The sequence below is a fragment of the Podarcis pityusensis genome, assembly GCF_964106645.2.
Source record: "Podarcis pityusensis genome assembly, chromosome: 8".
In the NCBI taxonomy this organism is placed as follows: Eukaryota; Metazoa; Chordata; class Lepidosauria; order Squamata; family Lacertidae; genus Podarcis; species Podarcis pityusensis.
This window is the reverse complement of record NC_138033.1, coordinates 72,404,358-72,429,160: the sequence shown is the minus strand read 5'-3', so window position 1 is coordinate 72,429,160 and position 24,803 is coordinate 72,404,358. Positions and strand designations below refer to the sequence as shown.

The 24,803-nt window shown below is 45.0% G+C and overlaps 1 protein-coding gene and 1 long non-coding RNA gene across 2 annotated transcripts in view; both read left to right on the top strand.

Annotated features, from left to right (window-relative positions):
• The window catches only part of TTLL10 (tubulin tyrosine ligase like 10), a 171,403-nt gene that overhangs the window by 23,376 nt on the left and 123,224 nt on the right, over positions 1-24,803 (top strand). The window lies entirely within an intron of this gene.
• LOC308482854 overlaps positions 4,289-24,803 on the top strand; it is a 52,453-nt gene continuing 31,938 nt past the window's right edge. Inside the window, exon 1 of the long non-coding RNA XR_013989463.1 lies at positions 4,289-4,490. This is a non-coding gene — a long non-coding RNA (uncharacterized lncRNA). The remainder of the gene's footprint in view (positions 4,491-24,803) is intronic.

Sequence of the window (24,803 nt, the reverse complement as noted above, 5' to 3'; positions counted from 1 at the left end):
TGTTTTTTAAGTTGTATTTCAATCAAGTGTTTTTATATCTGATGTTAGCCGCCCTGAGCCCAGTCTTGGCTGGGGAGGGTGGGGTATAAATAAAATTTATTATTATTATTTAAAAAAAACCCACCATGGCTTCTAAATTGATCCCCCAGTGTCCCTATTTCCCCTGCTAGTGCTGCTGCCACTGAGCTCAGAGAAGAGGATAAGCCGGCGCTTTGCCCGAGCAACAGTGGCAACAGCGGTGAGGGAGCGCCCTGTTACCTCTCCATGGCATTTCCACAGCCACCGCTGCCAGCCCCCTCCCTTGGGAAGCTCATAGTGGATGCTGAAGAGCAGGCGAGGAGGAGGAGGAGAGGCGGCCACCGCCAAGGCCCAGCCCCATGTGACACTCCAGCTCCGAGGGGCAGGCAGAGTGCAGGGCTGCCCTGGGTGGGAAGAAAGAGGAAGAAGAGTGGTGCACAAGGAGTCTAGTTTTTTTAAAAAAAAGTTTGTGTGTCCACGTCTAATCTTGCCCCTTTCTAATTTTTTTTTTTTGTGTGTGTGTGGTTTTTTTTTAATCTACCAAAGAATAGAATGAAATGAAATCAGGATGAAGGGGTTTTCTCAAGGAAATGCTCTGCGTTGTGCAGGGGGGTGGGGTGGATGACCCTGATCAAACAGGGTTAGCTGAGAGGAGTGGGAAATGTCCCTATTTTCACCTGAGGAATGTTGGAGGGTATGAGATGGGCCTGTTCCAGCTTCAGAGTTGGAGAGGGGCTCCTGCCTTTATGCCATGTTTGTGGGTTTCCCAGACGCACCTGTTTAGCCACTGTGAGATCAGGGTATCAGGATGGCCACCATGAGAACAGAATGCTGGACTATGATGGGCGCTCCTTTGCCTAATCCAGCTGTTGGCCTCTTCTTACATTCCTATGTTCTTAGTTCACTGAAGCTGCTGACCCCATTCCCCCTCTGTTAGTTACACTTCTGAGTGGGACCTGGGGGTGAATGGAGCTGCAAGTCCAATCAAATAAAATACAGTGGTACCTCAGGTTACATATGCTTCAGGTTACATACGCTTCAGGTTACAGACTCCGCTAACCCAGAAATAGTACCTTGGGTTAAGAACTTTGCTTCAGGATGAGAATAGAAATCGTTAAGAACAGTTTCAGGTTAAGAACGGACCTCTGGAATGAATTAAGTACTTAACCCGAGGTACCACTGTAGTACGATTCATTTTTGACCAAAACAAGGTCAGCCACCATGGGTTTTTTTTTTTTGTTTTTTTGCTAAGTTTCCTCATCTTTCCCCCTCCGTCTTTAACTAACAATGTTGATCTACCAGCCAAACAGGATGGCTCTCTTCCCCCTCTGCCAAGCATGAATTTTCATCTATGCAAATTCTAACAGACGACAGGAACTAGCAGTACGGGAAGCTTATTTGTTGAGGATTAAATAATGCCAATATGTTTAGTGAGGAGAGACGGGCTCTTGCCATAGGTGGGTGATGATGGCAAAGGGGGAGATCTGCATTAACCTGTGTACATGAATGCATGTGGTTTCTTGGAATGAGCAAGAGTCCTCATTTCTGTATTTTTGCTAATTGCCTGAACAACGTTACATTCACAATTCCCCAGTAGAGAAACAAGTAAACAGAGCTTGCATTGTCACTGCTGAAGCCCTTGCTCTCAACATAAGGCCTTAAGCTTTCCATGTGGGAGCAAAGCCAGCTCCACTGTGACCTCAAGGAAGTAGAACGTCCCAGGGCGTTGCTGCAGGGCCCACCTGAGAATAGTCTTTGGATTGTCAGAGATATTGCAAAACTGGGCATCCCAACCCTTTCCAAAGCTTGTTTTGAATGTAAATAGTTGCGTTTTGTTCAGGGATTATGTTTTGAGAGGAGACACTAAAGGGAGGTGCTGGAGAAGTCGGCCTCTATCACTATTCTGGAAATGTAGGAATGTAGGAACTGTTGGCTATTTGCAGATTAGTTGCACTGCAGAGAGCTTGCTGGGGAGACCACACATTACAAGGAACATAAAATAACTTTAGCAAGGTTTTAAGAACAGAAACAAAAACTCCTTTTACACTAAATATATCAATAAGCATGACCCATCTACCGACCCAACCACCAGGGTACTGAGAGAGCTAGGTGCTGCTCTTTATATACTATACCCAATTGCTGACACAGCTTAATTAACACAACTTAATTAACACAGTTAACACAAGACAACCCAAACTGAGTGGTCTACTGCAGGCCAGTATCCTCTTTCTATCAGTGGCCAACCTGATGCATCTGGGAAGCCCACAAGTGAGTGATGGCCACAGCCCTTCCCTGTTGCTTGCACACCAACCCACTCATGCGTAGCTCAAGACAGCATCTATGGTCCTTCTACCCACTTTATCCTCACAACGGCCTTGCAAGGTAGGTTACGCTCAGAGGTGGTGACTGGCTGAAGCTCATCTTCATGGGGCGTGGAATTGAGTGGAGGCCCCTGCCTGCCATGCTCAGTACCCAAGCCCTACAATGCATTGGCATTCAGTGCCTGTGAACACGAAGTTTTCATCAGAATGTAAAAAGCTCCCTTTGTGCTATGATGGCCCCAGGTCCATCTCTCTCAGCATTGGAGATCCTCTGGCCTTGGGGTCCATTGCAGCATCCCCAGGTGACACTTTCTGCTCCTCAGGACTCTCCCCAGGCCATATCCAAACCCTACACCAGACTGTTCTGATTTTGGCCTGGTTGAGATGTGTCCTCAAACTGTGATAATGACTCTGGCTTGCTTGGATGGAAAGTAGAGAGAGTGGGTGAGTGTGTCTAGAAACTAGCATACTGTGTGGAAGGTGAAATTTAAACTCATTGCTCCACCCACTTTGGCTTATGGTCCCACCCTGTCCCCCTTTTGTGTCCCCTGGATGGTTCCCCATATGTGTCTGGAAAAGATTTGCTACTTCTTGTCTACACTGGCTGGTGGTGAATATCCAGAATATCCAGGTTTTCAGACAGCGGTTTTCCCCAGCCTCACCTGGAGATGCTAGGGGCCATCGACATTGCAAATTCTGGAGAGGTGCCAGTTTCAAGGGATGGCTGTGTTTTGGTTCACTTATTGTTTCAAAAGGTGCAGATTAGCTAGCTCCACCTGGAAATGTGAACTGAAGGGAATTTCTGCCCTGTGCACCCTGAAACAGCATTAATCTGGCTACTGGTGTATCATGTCACCAGTATGAAATGGAACCCCTCTCTTTTAAAAATGCACCCAAACCACTTCCTAGATCAGGTGTGGGGATATTATGACCCTCCAATGTTGCTAATCTATGACTCCCATCAGCCACTGCAACTTCCAGTGGCCAGGAGTGATGGCAGTTGTAGTTCAGCAACATGGAGGGCCAAAGGTCCCCCACACCTATTCGAGATGGACAGTGAGTAGGACCTCAGCAATGTTCTTTTGAGGGCTTGGAGAACACTTCGGGCTCCCCAAAACTCCCCCTTTTTGCATCAAAGCTCTTAACTCATCCCTGGCTATTGACGGCTGTTATAACACAGTACAACTTAGCTAAAGGTAAAGGGACCCCTGACCATTAGGTCCAGTCGTGACCGACTCTGGGGTTGCAGCGCTCATCTCGCTTTACTGGCCGAGGGAGCCGGCGTACAGCTTCCGGGTCATGTGGCCAGCATGACTAAGCCGCTTCTGGTGAACCAGAGCAGTGCATGGAAACGCCGTTTACCTTCCCGCCGGAGTGGTACCTATTTATCTACTTGTACTTTGAGGTGCTTTCAAACTGCTAGGTTGGCAGGAGCAGGGACCGAGCAACGGGAACTCACCCTGTCGCAGGGATTCGAACCACCGACCTTCTGATCGGCAAGTCCTAGGCTCTGTGGTTTAACCCACAGCGCCACCCGCGTCCCTACAGTACAACTTACGACTTCCTTAAAGCCTTGCGTCCTAACATCTTAAACATATTTCCCCATCAAATGAATATTTTGGCAATCATTTCTTTTCCATGTGGGTATGTAGGCGTGCTTCATTACCCTTTGGTTTAAAAGAACCCCCCCATTTTCTAATCACATACACACACACACCTTTTCTTTCTCCCTTTTTTTGCAGAAACTCTCTAAGCCAATAGTACCCTGAGAGCCCTGTTTTCTCCCTCTGCTAGACAGTAGAAGTTAAAAATTATTCAAATCAAAATTCCTGGCCTGTGAAACAGTACCAGGCAAAGATTTTCACCAGTGTTCTCTTGCATAGCCAAGGCTGAGATAAGACACTTAAATGCACTTGGTGGGAATAAATCTCCCCTTTCCGAGGCTTCATCAAGGCAACTCATCTTATACCTTTGTCCTCCACCCCACCCCTCTCTTCCTTTGCTTCATAAGATATTACCCAGCCTGCAAGGTGAATATTTGGCAAAAAAAGACTTTTAAAGATGCAATTAACTAAAGAAAAACCATTGCTGGTTTTTTTTTCTTTGCCCCCTCCCATCGGTTCACGGAACAAGCCTCACTTCAAAGGCTAAGTAAGTAGTAGATTGATTATTTTTTAAGCAAGGCTGCTTTTCACGAGCCAGGGAACTTTGCATTGTTTCATTCCTTGCGAGTTTGGGAAACTGGGGAAGCATGTGGAGGAGCAACATGGGAACTGATCCCGGATGGACCCGAATTCCCAGGACCTCTTGGGCTGTTTGTTGTTTTTCCTGCCCTTCGTCTTAAGACAAATCACCTGGCGATGAAACTAACGGTGCAGTTTCCCCTCTGGTCAGCGCGTCATTTGGGGTGGATAAAAGGATGGCGCTAGGGAGTCAGAAGTATCTCTTGGGATTGTTGGATGGCTTCTGCAAAGAGTCGAGGATCACTGTGGTTCTCCTGGTTGATGCAGCCAAGGTAGGGGAGGAAGGGAGCTCAGCAGTTTTGGAAGGCAAACACTGCTTAAGAGTTGGACTGATCTGGCGCAAGTATTGGGGACAGTCACTAGAACATGTGTCCGTTTCTCTAGGAGATCCTCTCCCTTACCTGTGGCTCATCTGCTCTTCACTCATGGCAAGGCATGAGATTGCATTTGTCAATCATGGGGGGGGGGGCTCTTAAATGGCAAAGGGGAGGGTGCTACTGTGGAACATAGTGTTGAAGTAATTTGTGATTGTCGTTTGAGGCTTTTTTGTTTGCCGTTTGGTCTAAACTGGGCCCACAATGTGACTTTAAAAGCAGAAAGCTCAAAGACCTCCTGTTTCTGGAGCGTTCATCCTCATCTGCTTTGCACAAAGCTTGCATGCAGGTTATACAAGGCTGGCTCTTTATCCGTTCTGATTTGTTGGTGGGATGTTGTAGGACAATAGTCATTCACCTTGATTTTTTTTTAGCATAAAGCTTGTATTGTGGTGATACAATGCATGCTCTTTATTGGCTTAAACCTAGCATGCATTTTGTGATTTTTCCATAACATATATTCACCGCTTGATTGTAAAAAAATAACAACTCCCTCAAAGAGGTTTGCAAAAATGGGGATGTGGTATCCCTTTGCACCATTAGACTTTAGGGAAGTTTTTAATATGCGACATTTTAATGTATTCTTAATCTTTGTTGGAAGCCGCCCAGAGTGGCTGGGGAAACCCAGCCGGATGGGCGGGGTACAAATAAATTATTATTATTATTATTATTATTATTATTATTATTATCATTATTATTTAGTTAGTCTTTAAAACATTTTGCGAGGGTGTCTGACTGGATGCATCCCATGGCATGGGGAAAGCAGTATCTTTTAAGAAAATGGCCTTGAATATTTATAATGCTGAAATATTAGAAATCTAAATATCATATAAGCAATTTATGAACGTCTGTTACTTTTATTAGCTGTTCTTGTTTTCTTTAATTAGATATTATTTTTTGTGATTGTAAGTTTTTTTTAAAACCTATTTTTATTGCTGTGCTTTAAATTGCTGCAACCCGCCCTGGGACTTTAGGGTGAAGGGCGGGTAATAAAACGACAACAACAACAGCCAGTATAATTCATTCTGATTTGTTTGTGAGGTTGTTATATGACAAGCAACATTCACCCTGATATGTTTACAGGGAGGCCCCGTGTCTTCCCATCAGTTGATGTTTATTCCACATTCTTCCACCACTGTCCTACCCAGGAAAAAACCATTGCATTGGAGCACTTTATTTCTACTCTAATTTTGATTGAATCCCTCTAGCAAAATAGTGACAGTCTGCAGGTGACCAAGAAAGGTGTTTGTTTTAACCAATGGGAGTCCTTGGTTAAAGAGTCGACCCATTGTAATGAATATGGCTAACGTAGGTCCATTAATTTCCATGGGTCAGCTCTGAGCAAAACTTTTTTTAAAAAATAAAAATAAAAATTTTATTTTATTAACATATAAAACACATACATACACATTTACACAAGGAGTGCTGTTTTGCTGTAAAGAACATCATACGGGCTGCAACTATGGCAACAAGGTTACTGATTGCCAAAAATTGGAAAAGCAGCAGCGTCCCAACTAAAACAGACTGGTTATCTAAAATGATGGAATACTTCCATATTGCCGAACTAACAGGGAGGATAAGAGGAGATACGGTACAAAAAGTGAATAAGGAGTAGGCTATCTTTAAGGAATACATCAAAATTTATGAGGAAAAAGTAGAATTTCTGACAGATATTGAGTGAATCCAGAAAATGATTAGAGTGAAAGGAGAGTAAGGTTAAGATAGAAGAAGAGATTAAAGAAATAATGAAATGCGTTTAAGCTTGTTGGAAAAATAAAGTAGCGTAACCAGAATGGCTGGAAGTCAAGTCACTTGGTGGGTGTCCGTGTGGGGTAGGTGTGTAGGTATGTTGATATGTATAGTATAGGTAGGTATTATATAGAGTAATGTAGGTATATTTTATGTTATGAAAATAAGGTAGTGTGTTGTGTACGTGTATTCCCAATGACCTCACAATCTAAAATTTGATACTGGCGGTCAGGGAGGCAGTGGAGGGAAGGAAGGAAAGTGGCACAAGGGTAACAGGAGCAGAATGCATGCTGTGTTCAGTACTGGTATTTTAAAAATCCCTGCTGTTATTAAAACCACACAAACTGAGAAGCAGTGTGGCATAGCGGATAGAGACTTGGAACAGCTCCACCTGCTGAGAATGCCCTCTTCAGCACAACCATTTAAAGATGTGGGTGGCCTGTCCTCTCTCCTATCTGGCCACCCAAACTCTGTGGGTCTGTGCCTCTGGCAAAGACCGGGGCCATTTATTATAGAAACAGAAGTATGCTCCACAAAAGAACTGTGTAAGACCCAGCAAGAACTCTCTGGCTCCGTGTAACTACAATATTTCATAGCAGTGTCGCTTACCGATGAGGTTTTTTTATATACAGTGGTACCTCGGGTTAAGTACTTAATTCGTTCTGGAGGTCCGTTCTTAACCTGAAACTGTTCTTAACCTGAAGCACCACTTTAGCTAATGGGGCCTCCTGCTGCTGCCGCGCCGCCGGAGCACGATTTCTGTTCTCATCCTGAAGCAAAGTTCTTAACCCGAGGTACTATTTCTGGGTTAGCGGAGTCTGTAACCTGAATCGTATGTAACCTGAAGCGTAAGTAACCTGAGTTACCACTGTATACACAAAGAGAGAATTTGAGGCACTAGCCGATTGGCTGGCTTCTGCCAGTTTGTGAGCAAATTTCAGGATGAATCTGGAAGTGGAGATCGATAAAGTTGCGCTGAAGATGGCTGTTGGAGGCAATCTGCCTCTGGATACCTATTGGGGAGAATCACAAGTGGGGAGAACATTGTAATAGTCAGGTCCTGCTTGCAGGCTTCTCAATGGGGCATCTGGTTTGAGGATGCTGAACCAGATGGGTCTTTGGCCTGAACCAACAGCCAGGGTTTTCTTAAAGGTAAAGGTAAAGGGACCCCTGACCATTAGGTCCAGTCGTGGCCGACTCTGGGCTTGCAGCGCTCATCTCGCTTTATTGGCCGAGGGAGCCGGCATACAGCTTCCGGGTCATGTGGGCAGCATGACTAAGCCACTACTGGCGAACCAGAGCAGCGCACGGAAACACCGTTTACCTTCCCGCCAGAGTGGTACCTATTTATCTACTTGCACTTTGACGTGCTTTCGAACTGCTAAGTTGGCAGGAGCAGGGACCGAGCAACGGGAGCTCACCCCTTCACGGGGATTCGAACAGCCGACCTTCTGATCGGCAAGTCCTAGGCTCTGTGGTTTAACCCACATTGCAGATGTGCAGAGCACATAGCTCCATAGTGACCTATCTAGCACAGCCACTAATGCACAAGACTGTGCAGCTCTCTCAGTTTCGGCTTCTCTCAGTTTCTCATTTTCTTTCAGTCTTAAAATTCAGTTCTCCGTATTTCTGCAGCAATTAGCATTTTTGTTTTTTGTTTTGGTTAAATCCTCATGAAAATTTGCCAGCATTTTAGTGCAATTTTCTCCCAAGAAAAACCTTTTCATGTGTCATTTTAACTAATACCCTAGATATTTTTGCAAGCAGTTTCATCTGCTGTGCTTTTTATGCTACTTTCATGAAAAATACAGTTTTGAACAAACGTCCCCCTAGCTTATGTGCTTTTGTGCATATTGACCAGTTGGAGAACTGTATTGCAAAATTTGGAGAAGGGTGAATTTCAGTAGCTATTCATGTTTCAGTCTGCATGTTCGTTGGAGAGGTGTGAATTAGGGCTGTGTTTCATTAAAATGCAAACCAAATCAACACCCCCCCCGACTTAGAACTCATGAACCCCCTGGACACGACAGAAACCCCCTATGAAATGGATCACGAAAGCAGAGGGCAAAAGAGGACAAAGGAAAAAGAAACTGCTAATTTATATGGATAGATGCACATTTAGAATTGCAATAATTTAATGCTGTACAGTGGTACCTCGGGTTAAGAACTTAATTCTTTCTGGAGGTCCGTTCTTAACCTGAAACTGTTTGTAACCTGAGGTACCACTTTAGCTAATGGGGCCTTCTGCTGCCGCTGCGCCGCCAGTGCACAATTTATGTTTTCATCCTGAAGCAAAGTTCTTAACCCAAGGTACTATTTCTGGGTTAGCGAAGTCTGTATCCTGAAGCGTCTGTAACCTAAAGCGTCTGTAACCTGAGGTACCACTGTACATCTTACCATAATGGGGGAGGCTGTGGCCATGTGACCTGCTTGTCTGCTTAGTCTGCTGCCCAGGTGTTGTGACCTGTTGATGGTCAACTCCAAGGTCTCTCCTGATCTCCCTTTCTTAGGGTTCTTAAAATACCGTATTTTTCGCCCTATAGGACGCACTTTTCCCCCTCCAAAAATGAAGGGGAAATGTGGGTGCGTCCTATGGGGCGAATACAGGCTTTCGCTGAAGCCTGGAGAGCGAGAGGCTCTCGCTCTCCAGGCTTCAGGAAGCTCTGCACAACCCTCCGGAGCCCGGCGCCAAGCCGCGCCAGCCTCCGAAGGGCCGCACAGAGCTGCCTGCCCTCCCGGGGTCCGCGCAGCTCTGCGCGACCCTCCAGAGCCCGGCGCCAAGCTGCGCCAGCCTCCGGAGGGTCGCGCAGAGCTGCCTGCGCTCCCGGGCTCCACACAGCTCTGCGTGACCCTCCGGAGCCTGGTGCCAAGCCGCGCCGGCCTCCGGAGGGTTGCGCAGAGCTGCCTGCATTTCGAAGCCTCTTCAGCGCGCCCGGGCTTCGCACAGCTGTCCGCAAGCCTGGGGAGACCGGCGCGGCTCCCTAGGCTTGAGGATAGCAGGCTGTTCTGGGGGCTGGGGTCGGGGGAAGCTCAGGCTTCCCCCGCGCCAGCCCTGTGCCTGGGGGGGAAATAATTTTTTTTCTTTATTTCCCCCCCCCCCCAAAAAAAACTAGGTGCGTCCTATGGGGCGAAAAATACGGTAATTTTTTGACTTGGACCACATGGCCTTCTCAATAGAGGATTGTTCTCTGTATAACTAGAGGCATGTCCAGTCTAGGGCAATAGCCACACCACGCATTGAAGGCTCTCAAGTACTCATATCACTTTAATAGTCGTGGTTTCCCCCCAAAGAATCCTGGGGGCCGTATTTGCTAAGAATGCTGGGCATTTTGGCCCTGTGGCAAGGAAACTACACTTCCCAGGATTCCTTGGGGGAAACCATGGCTGTTAAAGTGATATAAGTCATGGTGTGGTTGTGACCTAAGTCTGCATCCTGAGGTTACTGTGGTGAGAGGGTCAGATAGTGATGTGGCCAAATCCCATGCATGTTTACTCAGAAGGAAGTCCCAGTGAGGGTCTTTCTCCTGGGGAAATGTGCTCAGAGGATTGCAGCCAAAGTGTGAGACCTGATAAACAGCAGCACCAATACAAATGCTTCTTCAACACTGGAATGCTGTGTTTATTTTGGATCATTCATGGGTTAATGTTAAAAAAAGAGAGAGGACTATATGAGGTTATCGCCACATTTCTGTCTTGCTGGAAAGTGCTGTTAATGATTTACCAAACACAATTTGTTCCCACAATAGTTTTCTGTCTCCTCCTGCCCTCACCCCACCCTTCTTGTCTCAACAAAGTGGCTTTGGGAGGGTCTGGCTTTTTGTAAAAAGGGAACTGGAATCAAATGAAGAAAAGGCGCTGCTGAGTCAGACTGCTGGCCCATCCAACCCCCTACTTTCCCAGCCATTGCGGCGTAAACTTATGCATGTCTACTCAGGTTGAACTCAATACGACTGACTCCTGGCAGGTGAAGTGTACAGCACTCCAAACTCAGACTCTGTGACAAAAATATTGCAGCAGCATTGAATTAGTTCGTTTCTGAAAATGTTTATATGCTGCTCATTAATTCACAAAGAAAATACCAAAGCAGTTCACAACAACTTTACATAAAAAAATAAATATAAAAAGTCAAAATCAGAAATCAGATAACCATTGTGGAAAGCTGTATTTTCAATTGCCTGCATAAACCTTACAGAACAGAAAAGGGACCCTTGGGGTCCCTTGCAACTCTACAATTCTATGAGTCTATGAAGCTTTTAGGAGGCATTTAAAAGTTGGAACGGCTCTATTGGCAGAGCATGCAACAGAACAGGGCTGATTGCACCCATGCCATCTTCTGGGATACGTACCGTATTTTTCGCTCTATAAGACGCACCAGACCACAAGATGCACCTAGTTTTTGGAGGAGGAAAAGAAGAAAAAAAATTTTTTGAATCTCAGAAGCCAGAACAGCAAGAGGGATCGCTATGCAGTGAAAGCAGCAATCCTTCTTGCTGTTCTGGCTTCTGGGATAGCTGTGCAGCCTGCATTTGCTCCATAAGACGCACACACATTTCCCCTTACATTTTAGGAGGGAAAAAGTGAGTCTTCCCCCATTCCCTTCGCTCCAGCAGTCACTTCACTCCGCAAGGTGGTTAGATTGGTCTCAACTAGGGCCAGGGCCTTTTCAGTACTGGCCCCGACTTGGTGGAACACTCTGTAACAAGAGACTAGGGCCCTGCGGGACTTGACATCTTTCCGCAGGGCCTGCAAGACAGAGCTGTTCCGCCTGGCCTTTGGTGTGGACTCAGTCTGACCCTTATGTTTCCCTCCCCTTATGGTTTTGATTTATGGGCTGCTATTAAAATGAGGCTGCATTTTAAATTGTATTTTAATCCGTATTTTAATAAACTGGTTTTTTTTTGTTTACTTTGTTTGTCCCCCCCCATTATGTTTTATTGTAATTTTATTGCTGTGAGCCGCCCTGAGCCCGGCTCTGGCTGGGGAGGGGGGGGGTATAAATAAACATTTATTATTATTATGCACTTAGCTTTCCGTACCCGCTGAGCATGTTCAGTCCTCATTTGGATTTTTTTTCTCCTTAAAGATTTTTTGTTCTTCTGGATACTTAAGAGTTCTCATTTTGCCTTCTGATCGTAAGGAGGGGGGGAGGGGGAGAACTTCTATTCACTTTGCATTCAATGCCGAGTAGATTGATTTTGTGCTTTCCCAAACAATATTTGAACCAAAACGCAGCCATCCTTCAGAATTCGCACACACCCGAAATTTGCAATGTAGTTCTCCAACCAACCGGTGCTTACAAAAATACACGTGTTGGGTAAATACGTGCATGGAAAGGAATACGTTAGTGAAAATAACAAACACAAATGCCTTCTAGTAGGAGAAGCAGCTGGCAAAAAGTGGGTTTAGGTGTAAAAACTGTACAGTGGTACCTTGGTTTAAGAACAGTCCGGTTTAAGAATGATTCGGTTTACGAACTCCGCAAAACCGGAAATAGTGTCCCGGTTTGCGAACTTTACCTCGGTCTAAGAACTGAATCCAAATGGTGGAAGGGCACCGGCGGCAGGAGGCCTAATTAGGGAAAGCGCGCCTCGGTTTAAGAACGGTTTTGGGTTTTTTACTTTGTATTTTTTCTTGTTATTGTTAATTATTTCTTCATTGATGTGGTTTTTTTCCTTGTGAAATCTTAATAAATATTATTTTATATATAAAAAAAGAACGGTTTCGGTTTAAATGGAACAGATTAAGTTCGTAAACCGAGGTACCACTGTACTGTGGTACCTCGGGTTACATACGCTTCAGGTTACATACACTTCAGGTTACAGACTCCGCTAACCCAGAAATATTACCTCGGGTTAAGAACAGAAATCGTGCTCTGGCGGCGCAGCGGCAGCAGGAGGCCCCATTAGCTAAAGTGGTGCTTTAGGTTAAGAACAGTTTCAGGTTAAGTACGGACCTCCAGAACGAATTAAGTTCGTAAACCGAGGTACCACTGTATATACAAATATGCTTGCTAGGAGACACCCACAGCAAAAACATAAGAATAGCCTGCTAAATGAGGCCAGTGGCACCCTGTTCTCACAGTGGCCAACCAGATGCCTCTGGGAAACCCTCAATTTAAGACTGGAAAAACGGGGAACTGACAGAGTGAAATTGGCAGGTTCTCTCATCACTAGTTGGTGATGTTGCATCCCTCTCAGGGTGAAAAAGATCCCAAAGGCTGTGGTTTACCAGGGACCAGAAATCAGCAGTTTAACCATCAGTCATTATGTGGGTGAGGAGTTGGAAGGGACCCTGAGGATCATCTAATCCAACCCCCTGCAATGCAGGAATATGCAGCTGTCCCTTACGGGGATCAAACCTCCAACCTTGGCATTATCAGACCACACTCTAACCAAGTGAGCTATAGAAGCATGAAATGCTCGTAATAAACATGTGACTTATGCTTATCCTTAAGTCAGGCTTGACTACTGTAAATCGCTCTACGCGGGGCTGCCCTTGAAGCTGTCCCAGGATCTCCAGCGGGTGCAGAATGCTGCAGCGAGGCTCCTCACGGGGTTTCTGCCATGGGAGCATATTCACCCAGTGCTTTTCCATTTGCACTGGCTCCCGGTGGAGTACAGGGTCAGATTTAAGGTGCTGGTTTTGACCTTTAAAGCCCTTCACGGCCTAGGACCCTCATACCTGCGGGAACGCCTCTCCCGGTATGCCCCACGGAGGACCTTAAGGTCCATATATAGCAACACCCTAGAGGTCCCGGGCCCTAAGGAAGTTAGATTACCTTCAACCAGAGCCAGGGCCTTTTCAACACTGGCTCCGGCCTGGTGGAACGCTCTGTCTCATGAGACCAGGGCCCTGCAGGATCTGATTTCCTTCTGCAGGGCCTGTAAGACAGAGTTGTTCCACCTGGCCTTTGGCTTAGAGTCAGTTTGATTCCCTCCCCCTTTTCCTTTTTCTTTTCTCTTCCTATGAACAGATTGCACCCTAATGTTTTAATGTTGTATTTTAATCTTTTAAATTGTATTTTAATCAACTTGTTTTTATTATCGGTTGTTAGCCGCCCTGAGCCCTGCCTTGGCTGGGGAGGGTGGGGTATAAATAAATAAATCATCATCATCATCATCATCATCATAATTATCCTTGCCCCATCTCTTTCTCTTTTTCTACCACGTTTCGCCGTGTCTTGATCTGCAGACATTCAGTTTAGCTGGTGGGGATGCTTCTCTGCGCATGGTTAAAAAGGGTCACCTGATGATTTCTTCTAGTCGATCTGCTGCAAGCAGATCAGGATCAGGCCAGCCCTGGGTGAGATCATTGCATGGGTCCCCCCCCCCCGGTCAATATGAGCACAGTTCTTGCCATTTGCCTGGCCTGCAGGGGGTTAACAAAACCCTGCCCGGAAGCCAGTCCTCCTCTCTCCCTTAGCATTTCCTTCTTGAGAGCGGCCTGCTGGGGCTTGTGGGTGCGTCGCTTCCCCCCACCCCCAGCACCTTGGCCCGCTAAGCAGCCAATGGGAAGCCAGTGCGTGTCAGCTCTGAGTCAGCACTTGTGTCGGTTTGAAACCCAACACCTGTCTCTGGCCTATGCCAGGTATGTAGGCCAGGTGGGGCACTCTCTGCTCTTTTGAAAAACCCACACACCCCTGCCCTGCAACGCAGCCTTCCCGAACAAAAGAAATTACACGTGTTCCTTTCTGGAATCGCCGGCGAGCCGAAACCTTGATAGCGCGTGAGAGAGGCTTGATCAACTGCAGCGCTCAAAAAACAGCTGTCTATATTTGGAAAGCACCACCTTGTTGCAAGATCTTAATGAGGATGGCTTTTTCTCTTTCTTTCTTTCTTTCTTTTGCTTGGAAAGGTGGAAGGCCTTTGCTTGCAGGTGAAGGAGGAAAAGAAAAAAGGTTGCTAATTTTATATATTATACAGTGGTATACAGGGTATACAGGGATGCAGGTGGCGCTGTGGGACACGGGTGGTGCTGTGGGTTAAACCACAGAGCCAAGGACTTGCCGATCAGAAGGTCGGCGGTTCGAATCCCCGCGACGGGGTGAGCTCCCATTGCTCGGTCCCTGCTCCTGCCAATCTAGCAGTTCAAAAGCATGTCAAAGTGCAAGTAGATAAATAGGTATCACTCCAGTGGGAAGGTAAACGGCGTTTCCGTGTGCTGCTCTGGTTCACCAGAAGCGGCTTAGTTATGCTGGCCACATGACCTGGAAGCTGTACGCCGGCTCCCTCGGCCAATAAAGCGAGATGAGTGCCGCAACCCCAGAGTCGGTCACGACTGGACCTAATGGTCAGGGGTCCCTTTACCTTTATCTGTACAGTGGTACCTCGGGTTACAGATGCTTCAGGTTACAGATGCTTCAGGCTACAGACTCCGCTAACCCAGAAATAGTACCTCGGGTTAAGAACTTTACCTCAGGATGAGAAAAGAAATCGCACAGCAGCAGCAGGAGGCCCCATTAACTAAAGTGGTACCTCAGGTTAAGAACAGTTTCAGGTTAAGAACGGACCTCCAGAATTAAGTTCTTAACCCGAGGTACCACTGTAATTTTAGCCACGCTCCTCCATTGCCTCCCGAGTCAGAAGGATGCCAACCATCGTTTTATAATTTCAGTGTCAGACTAGGTCTAGGGAGCCCAAGGTTCAACTCTCAATGTGGCTCTGAAGCTCTCAGCCTAACTGACCTCACAGGGTTGTTGCGAGCTCCTTGGAGGTAATAAATAACACATACACAAACACAAACAGACCTTCTCTGCTCCTGAGCCAGAGATTTCAGGCAAGCAGAGTCATCCCCAATTCATCCACAGCAGTCCCTAGCACATTTCTGACTGTTGGAGGTTCAGGAGGGTAGGACTTAAACCCATGGATTCAAATAGCAAGAAAGGAGTTTCCATCTAAACATTAGGAAGAACTTTCTGGCAGTGAGAGCCGTACAACAGTGGAACGGGCTACCTCAGAAGGTGGTGTTCTCTCCTTGGATGTTTTTAAACAGAAATTCAATGGCCATCTCCCAGGGATTCTATAGCTGGGATTCCTACATTGCACGGGTGGGCTAGATTACCATTGGGATCCCTTCCAACCCTAGAATTCCATGATTCTGTGATTCACAAGCCCTACTCAAAAAGAGACAAGAAAAAAACAACTGCTGGCTAGGAATGCCAATTTCTGTTTATCGCTATTCCTCTTTGGTTCCAATATTCAGTCTGTCACATGTCCACATCCGTTTGCTCTTTAAAAAGCTCTCATGAAGACAGCATTTTAGTACAGATTTATTCTAATATGCACATTTTGATATGCGGTTTTGCCTGCCATGCCATGCACATTTCTTCTTGCAGTTTGCCCTAATATAATGTATTGTTGTAGTTTTGGGTAATATATGCATTATTTATTTATTTGTTTAATCATTACATTTATATCCTACCTTTCCCCCCTCAAAAAATTTGACTCATCTCCCCCTCCCCTTTTTTCCTCACAACAATTGTGTGTTTGTGGCTTGTGGTAGCTTGTGGTAGAGTAAATAAAATACCAAATACAATGAAACACACAAAATATCAAGGGTTGTAGCCAATGCTGTTTTTACTAAGAGTAGACTCATTGAAACTAATAGACATTACTAATTAGGGTTCATCCAGCAACTCTAAGTCAGTTTATATTGGTTTTGCAGAGGGCTTAAGTTTTTATTTTTTATTTAATCAAAGGATTTATATGTTGCCATCTCACATAAAACAACAGCTTTTAATTGCCTGCTGAAAACATTTCTGTTCCTCCAGGTAGGCAGTTAAGAATACGTATTTCTGCAATAGTTTATTGATGCCTCATTTTAACTTCTTATATATATATATTTATGGTATGGTTTTATGTACTGTTGTAAACCACTTTGACATATTTTTTCCCATGAAATAGCAGAAGATAAATATCTTTATAAATAAATAAGTACAATTACAGTGAAACATAAGTGCTCCCCCCAAAGTATCATGGAAAACTGTAGTCAGTCTTCTTGGACGTTCTGTTACAGCTTCAAAACTTGCCCTGCGTCAACAGAAAGGGAGACTCCGCCCTGAAGCTGCAGAGTTGGAAAGAACCTGCAAAAGATTTGATGCCATCAGACTTGGGCTCAACAGGTACTAGGAGTGCCTTGTTGGCTACAGAAAGTCCTTGTCCTACTTAGGTGTTGGATCTACAACATCCATCTTGTTTTGCCAATTTATCATCTTGGAGAGTCAAAGACACACCTAGCCCAACTGGATCTTGTCTTCTTTTGTGTTCGATCTTGTTTCCGTGTGTGTTGTGAATAGTAATGTGACACACACGTCTCTCTTAATCTCTCTGAGCGTTCTTGCATCACCTTGTAATTGTCTTCACTCTCCTCCAGGCTCTTCTCTTTGAACCTGTGTGCATGCGTACAGATATTTATATTGGTCGCTTGACTGAAGACCATTATGTAATTATTGTTAATTTATAATAACCATCCTCTTTTTAAAAAAATATAAATACTTTCTTTTTTTAAAAATAATTTTTATTAATTTTCCAACATAAATTTATACAGAATTAAACATCAAATTCTCACCAACTGCTTCTTTTTGGACTTCCATCAGCCTGTCTGATAATTCTCCGTAATATCACTTTCTTCCACATTTCTCAATTTAATATTGCACTATATCATTATTTATCTTATCATATTATTTATGCAATATTTCTACCAATAATTCTCACAAAGCTTCTTGAAAACTTACAAACGTTAACTGTTTATCACATATATTTTTAATATATTCTGTAAAATTCTTCCAGTCCTCAGTGAATCTCTGGTCTCGTCGGTTCCGAATCCTCCCTGTTAACTTATCAAGTTCTGCGTACTCCGTCAATTTCATTCTCCATTCTTCCATCGTAGGCATTTCTTCTTGTTTCCACTTCTGGGCCAACAAAATTCTAGCTGCTGTTACTGCATATAAAAACACCTTCGAGTCCTTCTTTTTTATTTCACCACCTAAAATTCCTAGTAGAAATGTTTCTGTTTTTTTAACAAATGTATATTTCAACATTTTCTTCATCTCATTATGTATCATTTCCCAAAAAACATTTAACTTTTTTACATTCCCACCGCATATGATAAAAAAAATATATATAAATATTTTCAGTGTTTAACAGTGCACTCCTGGTATACAGTCGTACCTTGGAAGTTGAACGCCTTGTGAGTCAAACATTTTGGCTCCCGAATGCCGCAAACCTGGAAGTGATTGTTCCGGTTTGCAAATGTTGTTTGGAACCCGAATGTCCAATGGGAGTTTTGACTAGCTCATGGACACGACTAGCTCAGACCTGTTAATTTAAATACGACTCTTCGGAGTAGGTCTTAATTGGATACAGCTCAATGGGTCTACCCTGAGTTGGAATAACGTTCTGCAACCTGCTGAATTCAATAGGGTTAGCTTGTGAGTAGACACAATTAGGATTGTACTGCCATGCAGTAATGCTATAGGCATTTACCTGGGAGTAAGCCCCATGGAAATTGACTCCCTTCTGAATGGGCATATGATAGATAGTGCTGCAAATAATCTAACTGTTCGGCAACGCTTTAAAATGCAAAATCTTTCTTGCATTTATTTGTGACATTTTTTATCGTTGCAACCTGCTTAGAGCTTCTTTTGAAGCATGAGGTGTATATCTTCTTGCCTCTGTATCAGTGATAAGCTGCAAAGCGGTTTACAAAATCAATATCCAAACATAAAAGCACACAATGAAAACCACAAAATTAAATACAGTAGCATCTCTCCCCCGCACCCCCTTCCTGCTGCTCCTCCAAAAAGAGCTCCCAGAGTAGCTTACATAAAATCAATAAAAGCAAAGAACAAGCAAGACAGTCCCTGCCAGCAGGCTTCTTGCAATCTAAAAGATGCATGAGTCAAAAGGGGAAAAGGTTGAGGCAGCCCCATCACTGCAGGTGGCATATGAAAGACTTGACAGAATCTGACTAAGGAGTAAGGACCACTGAGGTCATGTGACTCTGATTGGAGTGAGAATAGGGAGGCAGAGACGTGTCGATTTCTGTTTCTCTCAGTTTCCCACTGGTACATTTATTTATGCATGTCTTTATTTTGACCATCTGCATATTGCTTAACATATAAAAATATCTCTTCAGCAGTGTACAGGAAACGAAAGCAGCGACAGCCTCAACGTTACAAATAGGCATGAGGTTATAAAAATTCAGTATATATATAAAAAAACAAATAGGCATGAGGTTATGAATGCAAATGTTACAGCAGTAGAAATTATGAATAAATATAGACCATTATTCATTCTTCTAACACATCTCCACTTCCAGCCTCCTGGCTCTCACCCAGGGCCCAAACAAATTCACATCTCACTTCAAAAGTCTTGCAACTAATAAGGATCATAATAACATACAAAGAGGAGCACTGGATCAGACCAATGGCCACCCAGTCCAGCCTCCTATTCTCACAGCAGCCAACCAGATGCCTGTGGGAAACAGCCAAGCAGGCCCTGAGCACAGGAGCACTTTCTCTTCCTGCAGTTTCCAGAAACTGGTATTCAAAAATGCTATTGCCTCTTAACATTGGAACCATAGTGGCTAGCGGCCCTTGATAGCTTCATCCTCCATGAATTTGTTTAATTCTTTTTTAAATCCACCTAGGTTGGTGGCCATCACTTTTCCTCCTTTTTTTTTTTAAATGATATTTATTAAAATTTCAAAAGAAAAAGATTACATTGATAAGAAAAATAACAATAGAAAAAAGAAAAATACAAAGTACAAAAAAAAACAATTAAAAACAATTCCATCTTTTCATCACTTCTCTTACATTTACTTGTTTCCCGGACCTCCTCATACCTCCCTTTTTTGTATTCCAATTCAATTTGTTAGTCCAGCAATTCCTTTCCCTCCTTTTTAATCCTGATCTTTAATCTTAATATATTATAGCATTAAGTTTTTACGTATTGAAAACCAATTTTTCCATATTCTTTTATACCATTACAGCTAGAAACCCCTTAACTTCAATCCAACATCATTCTAACATTCATTAATTTTGCAATATTTCTGTAAATAGTCTTTAAATTTCTTCCAATCTTCTTCCACCGACTCTTCTCCCTGGTCTCGGATTCTGCCAGTCATTTCCGCCAATTCCATGTAGTCCATCATTTTCATCTGCCATTCCTCCAGTGTGGGTAGATCTTGTGTCTTCCAATGCTTTGCAATAAGTATTCTTGCTGCTGTTGTAGCATACATAAAGAAAGTTCTGTCCTTCTTTAACACCGATTGGCCGACTATGCCATCACTTTTCCTCCTGCAGCATACCCTCCACCATTTCTCCAGTGAAAATAGGGACACCCTATTCAACAACAACAACAACAACACCCCGCCCATCTGACTAGGTTGCCCCAGCCACTCTAGGTGGTGTCCAACATATATAAAAACGCAATAAAAGACCAAACATTAAAAAAACTTCCCTATACAGGGCTGCCTTCAGATGTCTTCTAAAGGTTGTATCTCCTTGGTTTGGGGGTCACATAACACCATATTCTTCAACATTTCTCTGATGAAAATAAGGGACGTCCTAAGGAAAAGCGGGACATTCTGGGATGAAACCAGAAGCCGGGACAGCTTCTGTAAATCCGGAACTGTCCCTGGAAAATAGGGACACATGGAGGGTCTGTTGCAGCAGAGACTTCTATCCTTTAACCATGCACTGCACGAATAAGTGCTTTTTTTTTAAGCTGCAAACTGCTGGTGCCATGCTGACATTTTCCCACTTTTAGGTCCCGTGCTCTATGTTTCTCCATCAGTTTGTGATTAAAAAACATTTAATCCCAAAACACTGCCAGCATTTTAGTGTGCTTTTCTACCACTACACGCATTTATTTTTGCAACCATTTTTGCCTAGTGTAACGCATCCTTGTCTCTTACAGTAGTTTTAGGCACACTTGCCTGTAATATAGGCATTTTCTACACGTATTTCCAGCTGGAGTGTGAAAGTTGGAGAGACGTGCATAGCTGTGTTTCAGTTTGTGCATTTTTTCAGCGAGTGTAAAGTTCATAGGTTCGGGTTAAGATGTGAATCAAACTGGGGGCTCAGCCCTTCGCTGTTAGGGCAGGATGGCCTCTTATTTCCTCCTGGCAGGAGGATAGAGAAAATCTTTGCCCACGTCAGCCTGGCATGGAAACAATCTAATACTTGGCACATGTCCAATGAAGATCTGTTTAAAAAGAACCCCAACCCACATCTCTGATCTGACCTGCCGCTAAGATTAGACCGGAGGATTTACAACATGCTTCAAAGCATATGTTTAAAAAAAACCCCTCTCTTTCTTTTTCTGGCACATCTTGTGGTTCATCAGCAGAACTCAGACTGGTTATCTTATCACTTGGGAGAATCCTAACGCCCCCAATTAAAGCATTTGCCTTCTTCCACTGCCAGGCATCCCTTTGCTAGTCAAGTCTCCCATTCTCCGTTTGTTGCAGAGCAGATTAGATTTTGTGACACCCTGCTTAGAGAGCCCCCAGCTGTGGCCAGCAGAAGTCACAGTTCTACACTACTCCTGCTCCTTTAAGAGCACAGACATTCCACTGCTGAGGTTGCCAATTGGACTTGCTTGTACACCTTAAGCCAGTGGTTTTCAACCAGTGTGCCGTGGCACCCTGGGGTGCCTTGAACGATGGTCAGGGGTGCCGTGAGCAACACTGGCCTCTGTCCCTCTTTCCTTCCCTCCCTCCGATGTTCTCTCGCGTCTCTGCTTCCCAAAGTATTGCGTGGCTGTTGGTTGCAGCAGCCCTGGCTACAAGCTCCCCAGGCAAATGGTGCCTCTGGAAGGTACCTTTCTTTGGGGTGAAGTGGGGAGCAGCTCAGAAATGTAGCAGCAGGATCTGTTCTCAGCAAGCAGATACATGATGTGTGTTGCCAGCATCTGCTGATCTAGCAGCTATGAAACAGTCAGGAGAGTGGGCTGCTTGAGAACATTGGCACATTGACCCACCAAAGCTATTCTCCAGGTGAAGGTATAAGAATTTAAGAAGAGCCCTGCTGGATCAGGCCAATAACCCATCTAATCCAGCATCTTAGTCTCACAGTGGCCAACTAGAAGCCCAGAAGCAGAACTTGAGCTCAACAGCAACTCTCCCGTCCTACAGATTCCCGCAACTGGGGTTTAGGAGCATTACTGCCTTCAACTGTGGAGACAGGGCATAGCCGTCAAGACTAGTAGCTACCAATAGACTTCTCCTTCACAAATATGTCTAATCCTCTTTTTAAACCATCCACCTTGGTGGCCATCACTACATCCTGTGGAAGCGAGTTCCATAGATCAACTCTGGGCTGTGCCAAGACGTTTCACCTGCTCTGCCTCTTTTCCTTCCCTTCGTTCTTGAATATTGATGGAATTGCCTTTTCTGCCTTTTAAGCCTGCTTTTATAAGGCACAGGAGCAAGGCCAATTTAAAAAAAAGAAAGAAGTGGCAACCTGGTATGAAGCCCATCTCTGTGCCAGGAAGATGTGGTTTCTGCGAATCCTGCAGCCTCAAATGTTGCTTCTGCATTCTTTAAAGTATTGATCCATTTTTTTTTTTAATCCCACCCTTCTTCTGAGTGGCTCAGGAAAGGATGTATGCTTTCCCCACCCACTGTTTTATCCTCCCAACAACCCCGGGAGGCTAGGAGGTAAGGCCGAGAGATGGTGACTGGCCTAAGGTCACCTCCTGAGCTTCATGGCTGAGTGGGGATTTGAGCCCAGGTCTTCCTGGTCCTAACCTGACTCCCTAAGCCAGGGATGAGGAACCTCTGGCCCTCCAGATGTTGCTGGACTTCAGCTCCTATCATAGCTGGCAATTGGTCCTGCTAGCTGGGGATTCCCTCCCCACAGAGCTGCATCTGGACATTTTGTATTTTTCATTATATGCTGAAGAAGCACCTCTTTACCCTGTCCTTTTGATTGATCTTAGGAACCTATTTTAGCATTGTATCATTAAATTGTTGTAACATGCTCTGGGACCTCATGGTGAAGGGCAGTTAAGAAATCTTAATAAATGAAATCATCATCATGTGATTTCTCCCCATGGCTGAGCAACTCTATATCTATCTGTCCATCCATTCATCTATCTATGCAGAGAGATTTCTCTCTCTCTGTTATCTATACCCCTTACAAGCCTCTCAGCAGCCCAGTCATTACACAGCTTTGGTCATTCTATCTCCTCCCTCCGTGGACACACCTATAAAAAACAAACAGGACAATCTGCTTGCGAGATCTAAAATTCCTACCATCCCTCCTACCCTGGAGGATGAATTCCAGAGAGTTCCTGGAAAGGGAGAGGCTTGTGATTCTTTTCGGGAGCTAGGAGTTTACACAAGCCAGGCTTAGCTAATACCAGATGGTGCCAGAGCTGACTCCTGTGCAGTCAAGGGCAGGGCGAGGCAAAAAACCAGAGCTGGGAAGCCAGGAGAAGGCCAGAGACCTGTTGAATGCCAGGAGATGTCAGGCTCCTGTAGAGGCTGGTCCATTTGGGCAAATGGGGCAGTGCCCCAGCAACTGCACTCTGCCCTCAGCTTGTCCCCACCTGCCTTTCTTACAACTAGCCTAGGAGGTGGCGCTGGATGACAGCTTCCTTCTGTCAGTGACTGTGGCGCCACCTACTGTTGGTCTCCCTGTGTTCCGTCCTACCAGTCCCAATGTCTAGCTCTACAAGCCTGATCCTGGAAGCTATTATGGGTGGAGTCTTGGTGTATCAGCTGACACACTCTGTCCTATCAGCAAAAGGCAAGGGCACCCTTTTTGTCTCCGACCGAATGAATTGGTTAAAGGGCAATTGGAGAATGGGAGTTTACCTGTCAGGGAAGATGATGGGCCATTCAGTCAGGAGTGAGGAACTTTAGGCCTGGAAGATGAATGTGGCCCTCCAAGTCTCTCAGACTGGCCCTTGGGACTCTCCCCAGGCCACACCTCCTCTGCCAGGCCACACCCCTCACCGCCTCTGCTTGGCAGCCTCCTTGATGGTGGCATTGCACAAGGGAGAGCAGGGGAGCAGAGACTGCTTCCCCCTTCCTCCTTCAAAAGCATCTGGGAAGCCACAAGCAAAATACCAGCATACACAAGGAGCCAGTTATTACAATGACCTGGGGACTCCTCTGCCTTTCTAACGACACCTCCTGATCTCCTTTCAGCATCTCACTCAAGCCAGCAAAGTGCTCCGTCCAGTTTGACGTCTCAATTGGAGACCAATTTTGCATTCGTTTGGAATGCGCACAGCACCACAGATGCTGTCTTCCTTCAGATGCCTTTTATAGAATTCTGAGCAGTTGGGGAATTGGGAGAAGATGAGGAAATCCAGTAATTCTCGTAGGCTTGTTTATTCCTTTCATTTTGCCTGTCCTGAATCTTCCAAAATTCAGCTTCACCACATTACTCCCGATTTCTAGTATTATGGGAGCGGGGGTGGGGGAGAGAATATATTATCCCCATCCATTTTCTCCACACCATGGTGCAGAAGGAGAGTCCAGGCAGTTGCAAGGGAAATGCTTTCACACTCACAGAAGGCAGTTGAGCAGGCAGCCTCAGCAATAAGGGGGATCAGTGGCCATGGTGGCAAGGCCAAGAGTTGACTGGGACCCCTGCAGGGAGGATGGGCCTTGACATGTGCCCAGCCATGCCTACCTCTGCATGATAGCAGAAGACTTTCTTCCATGCCCCCCACCCAACAACCCCAGGTTTCTCTAGAACTCAAGACTGGACCACTGGACCTGCTGAAGTACAGAGCATCGGAGCCACCACAGAGTTGGCCCTGTTCTAGATCCCCCACCAATCTAAAGGTTCCTGGCACTGCAATGCTAGCCAGGAGGGCTCAGAAGGTGAGAGGCTCACCGGAGTGAAAAGGACAGCTTGGAAATAAACAGATTTGGGGGGGTGGGTGGGACGGAAACAAATGTCATAATTTGCAATGGAAATCAGAGAAGGAAGAAGAGAGTGCAGTGATTCAAATTAACTGTATTCAAAGTATTGATTTTGGTTATGAAATCCAGGAGCAGGATGGGACCTGATATTTCTGTGGGACTTTTTTTTAACCCCTTACTGGATCATGCCCATCCAATCCAGTAATTTATAG